The sequence below is a fragment of the Rhinolophus sinicus genome, chromosome 10 (genome assembly GCF_057876585.1).
Source record: "Rhinolophus sinicus isolate RSI-liver-muscle chromosome 10, RSI-T2T, whole genome shotgun sequence".
NCBI lineage: Eukaryota > Metazoa > Chordata > Mammalia > Chiroptera > Rhinolophidae > Rhinolophus > Rhinolophus sinicus.
Genome location: NC_142510.1, coordinates 6,870,263 through 6,876,262, shown reverse-complemented (window position 1 = coordinate 6,876,262; position 6,000 = coordinate 6,870,263).

Below are 6,000 nucleotides of genomic sequence, written 5' to 3'. Positions count from 1 at the left end.
AATGTGGATACATTTTTTTGGTACTGTCTGTATATCATATACAAGATTTATATATACATTACATATATGAGATTTATATATATATATATATATATATATATACACTATATATATACATATATATTATGTATGAGATATATATGTAAAGAGATTTATTAAAAGCAACTGACTCACTGGATTATGGAAGCTGAGAAGCCTCAGGACCTGCTGTCTAAAAGCTGGAGACCCAAGAAAGCCAGTGATGTAGTCCCCGTCCAGTCTGAAGGCCCGAGAACCAGGAGGACTTATGCTGTAAGTCCCGGCGCTAAGGCAGGAGAAGACCAATGTCTTCTCAAAGAGTCAGGCAGAGAGAGCAAAGTGTCCCTTCCTCCAGCGTTTTGATCTATTCAGGCCTTTGATGGATTGGATCAGGCCCACCCACAGTGGGGAGGGCAATCTGCTAAATTCAGGCTATGGACTCAAATGCTGACCTCATCCAAAACCACCCTCACAGACACCCCAGAAATAATGTTCAGCCAAATATCTGGGCACCCCATGATTCAGTCAAATTAATACAATAATACTAACTCTCATACCAAGTGTTGTGGTATTGTGTTGAACACCGAAAATACAGAGATAAATAAGAAAGGGTCCCTTACCTCAGGGAGCTGTCACCATAGCGGGAGAGGCACTGACGGTTATACTGCACATTAGTACAGAGAGAAGTGCCTGGTGATATGGGGGTACAAGCAAAGGACACACACTCTGGCCAAGGGCGGGGCATGGAGCCGCAAGAATCAGGGTTTCCCGGAGGAGGCGACGCGTATAAGCTGAATCTTAAAAGATGGGTGGGAGTGTATGCAGAAAAGATTTGGGGAAGTTGCTCCAGGCAGAGAACAGCATGGCTGAAGGCATGGGGGTGTGAAAAATCACGGAGTGTGGTGGGAACCATAAGCTGCTTGGTATTGCTAAAAAAGGGAAGTGTGGGACTGTGTGTGGCCGGCAAGCCTACTGGGGAGCTAGCTCCTATAGGACCATGGCGCTGCAGTAAGGATTTGGGACTTCATCCTGAGGGCGCGGAGAGTCAATGCAGAGTTTCCAACATGGGTCAGGTTTTCCTTTCAGCTGAATCACTCTGGTGAGCAACATAAAGGAAGTGCAAGAATATGCATAAGGCAGAAAGTCCCTTTCCTTCTTTTGCAAAGAGATGCAGAAGGGTAGAAAAAGTGAAGGAGAGAGCCCCCAGGGCTTTGATCTCAGAATACGTTGAATGCTAAAAACTTGGAGCTAAAGGGAGATTCAGGTGCATGTTGGAAACTTTATGAGGTTCATAAAAGATTCGGAAGAGTTGCTTTTTTTCAACCTCAGACATAGTGCAGAGAAAGATTCTGCAGAGATTTTTGAATTAAAATTTGGTGAGGACATACCCTAGAGAAACCTGTGTGCATGAGCTCAACATTCACATTCTAGAATGTTCATGGGAGCATTGCTCAAGCTAGCCCCAAAGTGGAAACAGCCTAAATATGCCTCATCCATAGACTGGGGAAATACAGTGTATATTCAGGTAATATATAATATATGAATGGAATACTATACAGCAACGAAAATAAACACAGCAGAGCTACATGCAACTGTGAGGATGAAACTAAACGTAACACTGAGCAAAATAAGCAAGATACAAAATAACACATCCAGTATGAATCCATTTATATAAGGCTCAAAAAAAGGGGGGACAAAATGAAATATTGTTGAAGGATGTGTCTATAGGTTGCAAAACTACTAAAAAAGGCAAGAAACACTTACATCGCAATCCTGGTACACAAAGTGGGCCCCACCGACGCAGGGCAAGGACAGACTGAAGAAAGAGACAGGTTAGTAGGTGGCGATTTTAACAAGCAAGGGAACTTGTCTTGTGTGGCTACGAGACGGGTAGGTCTCTGCACTGCCCACCAGAATCTTCAAAGCTTATAGAGGGACCTTAAGCTTATAAGTTGTCCGTTCTAAAAACGATTGGCCGGCTGTAGCTGCATTTGAGATTGAACTTTTTAAACTGGCAAACAGTATGATCTCCTGTGTATGGGTCGGCAGTTAAGTGTACTATTAAAATGAGATGTTGTTTTGCTCTTTACATATGATATGCTGATACAAGCAAACTGGCCACAAAAGACACAGCCAGGACCTTCTCTCAGCAACTTTTCCCACATCTTCTCCCAACGTACTTTTCGTGATGTACTTTTCAAATTAGACTCCAAGTCCATTTGGGTCTTGCCTCAATTTTTTTTTACCCCCTCTAACAGTAGGAGCATTGCGATTCTGGGCAAGCTAGTTGCACAAATGCCACCAGGCTTATTTCATGGACTTTTCTTCTTCCACTCTCCCCAGCGTTGGTGTAAACAAGCACATCCAGAGGGCCTATATATACCTTTAATTTTAGTTCAAGAAAAGATTCTCCACTGTTGACAAATACCACGGGAGAAATCTAGCCGTAGTACTGAACTACAATATTTTTGCATCAAGAAATCATCTATATTGCAATTTCATTGTCCCTTTGCAACAAGTCTACCATTCCGGCCCCTGTTCCTGTCAACACATCTGCTTGGTAGATGTTACACTAACCTGTGATCTCCCCGGAGGATAAGCAGACACATTTTTCCAAAGCTCCTTCTAATGCCAACCTTTTTTGCTCTCTGTGAAGTGATGACAGCCCAGGTTTGCCTTCTCTGGCTAATATGGTTTACAGAAGATTAACCCCTAGCTGAGCCAGAGGGACCAGCGAGCGTCCCATCCTAGCCTATCACGTTTGCATCTCCCGACACAGAAGAGGCAAGATTTGACCTCTCCAGGGAGGGCAGGTCAGTGGTTTTAAGTCTGTCTGAATCATTTTGAGGTAAATGCATCCTGGAAGCCCTCCTGTCCTGCCTAGGCAGAACCAAACCTCCTCCCCTAGGACCCAGAGCTTGACTTCTATTTCTGCTGGCATCCTATTCGCTATATAGGGGATCAGCTACCTAATTGGTGGGGACCCTTATTCAAAAATAATCTAGAATTTCAAGAAGAAAACTGCAGAGCCTCAAACCAAGCAGGGGACCCTCTTGAACATGACTGCACAGATTGCTTCCCCAGGAAGCCTGCCCTACCTCTGTATTCTATTGCCCCCTGGAGATGTTGACATCTTGCTGAGTATGGTCTCGGCTCAGCCATTTCTCTCCCCAGGACTCAGTTCAGTGCCTGCAGATGCCTTGTAGGGCCTTCAGGTGGACATGAATAACAGTGACCCTTTATTAAGCAAATGCCAAGGTTCCATTTACTGTGCTAAGCACGCTGCACAGGGTAGGGAGTGTCTGTAACCTTCCTGGGGAGAGGCACCTTTGTTATCCCCATTTTACAGAAGAGAAAATTGAGGCCTAAAGAAGTGAATTATCCGAGTCATAAAGCTCATATGATAAAGAGCCAGGATTTAAACACAGGCTTGATTGACTTGGTGGTTGTCAATTGATTTTGTTCCCCCCACCCCCACCCTGGGGACATTTGGCAATGTCTGGTTAAGAGTTTTTGGTTGTCACACCTGGGGGGTTGCTACTGGCATCTAGTATGTGGAGGCCAGGGATGCTGTACAACATCCTACATGCACCTAGGACGGCCCCACAGCACAGAATTAGCCTGTCCCAAATGTCACTCGTAAGGCTGAGAACCCCTGTCCTGAGAGCAAAGCCCACATTTCCTAAACTTCGGTGTTCAGTACCAGACACTTCCTATTGTTTTCTTTATTTGTATTTCATTAACAAATACTGTGATGTATTTATTATTCATCTTAAATTGACTTTAAGTTGAGGGATTTAAAGGAATTAACTACACCTTAAACATTGATGCCTGAGAAGCCATGTGTTGGATGTGTCGTTCTTTTTTCTGATACACACTGAAATAAATATAAAACTATTTAAAAAAATCTTTGCTGGGGTACCACCAAAAAGTATCTCACGTACCACCTCCCGTCTGGGAGAACCATACTTCAGACTCACTTCACTTCTATAAGGCTTCTCTTTATCTCTTCAGAAAAAGAGAATAAAATGTATCAACTCAGGGTGTTGCAAGGTGTTAGGTACATTTAGGCGTCTGTTGGAGAAAGCCAGTGAGAGGACATGATAGCAGAGTGACCCTCGAGCTAGACCCAGGCCATCAGAGGCTGCTCACCCCTCCTCCGTCCCCTGTACATTCCATTCTGCCCACTGTTTCTGCACTTTCAAGGCTGCAGCCTTGAGAGAGTAACGTACTGCTGAGACCATCTGGATGGGACACATGACAGAATTCAGTTAAGGCCTCCATATAACTTTAAGATTCTGGTGGGCGGGTGTGGAGACCTCCTCATCTTGAGGCGCCTAAGACAAGCCTAGTAGTAAGTTCCCTTGCCTGTTAAACCTGCCACCTACGTATCTGGAGTGGCCTGCCTTTCTTCGGTCTCTCTTCGCCCTCTGCATATGGGGCCAGTTTCAGATTTCACCCAGGGAGCTCCCGAGGTTTTTGAATCAACAGCGTCTGTTTCATCTCTTTTTGGCTCAAGGCTAACAGTTGCTTAGAAACCTCTTTGAACCCTAAAAGCCACCTGATGAGGACGATTTTGAGGGTCACAGCACAAATAATCTAATTTGTTGAGTTGCTTTTGGACATTGGTTGCAAGTCCTGGTAAGCACACATCCTTTGTCACGTGGCTCCCTCCCCTCATTGTTGGGGAGTACAAGTGCATTCTCTTTGCAACATGCACTGTGGTGTGACATAATTAAGGTTAGAGCTAATGAAAGTCTTTAGATATTAAAAGTACCTGTGTTGTAAATAATGTCATCATCTCTTTCTTAGAAAGCGCTTTCATTAAGAGCCGCATTTTAATTTCAACACATTTGCATGAATTCATTTGCGTAGTGGTGGGGGGTGGCATTTGATGATGCTTTTTCATCTTCCATGAACTTGCCAGGTGTTTCAATTAGGAAGTTTACAACACCCCCACCCCTCAGGAGCCCTGAAAGAAATACCACCTCAATCATCTCTTCCAAAAGGGCAAAAGGGGGGCATGTTCCCCCAAATCACACATCTGTTAGGAGGTAGTAATTATTTGCTGACTGGACATACAAAGAGGACATTGACTTTTTTCTTTTGAAGAGTAAAATGAACCAAGATGATTCCTCCCACTTCTAAATAGCTTTCAAGGTTTGGGAAACAGACTCCGGCAATATTCCAGGGGTTAACCGCAGCCTTGGTGAGCAGGAGCGGGAAGGGACTTTGTTTTAGGGCAAACCTCAAGGGATGGGAGGTTCCAGGTTCGGAATCTGACAAATAAGCGATGCAGGGTGGATCTGGTCTGTTTCTCTCCAAAGCACAGTCCTGCACTCCCTCTGTTACAAACAGGGGGCAGCCTCTGTTAATTAAAGCAGGGAGCAGAAGCTAGAGCCCTTCTGCTCTGAGGACTGCATCAAATGTCCAGGTGACAGGCAATATTTTACAGAGATTGGATTTCACTAAAGCTTTTTTTTTAAAAAAAAAGAATCAGATTTGTAAGTGCCTAAAACCCCCAACTCTTGTGGGAAGGTTCTGTGACCTACTCTGACCAGGTTTTTGCCCTTAGCTCTCAGCCCGGATGCATGCCGGGCAGTGCCATGGTAGGGTAGGGTGCAGTGAGGTGGGATGGCAGTCTGCACACAGCCCTGGCTTTCCCATTTGCTGGCTTGCGACCTTGGACAAAGCCCTTCACCTCTCCGAGAGTCAGCTTCCTGGACCTTAGCAAGCCTGCTTGGGCAGTCCTTCCAATTCTGACTCAGTGTATAGAAATATGCCAAACCCTTTGCACGCGTCAGGACAGCAGAAACTCTGTCCTCCTTCTAAGTATTCCATTCCTCTCTTGGTTTTAAGACAGGGTGTTGCCTAAAAGATCTTAATTAGTTAAAGAAAACAGCCCATAGATAGTTTTTGAGTGCTTCCCACTGTTCTTGAGGCTGGGGATTCTGCAGCGTGGGGGGTGGGCATTTCTGTCTC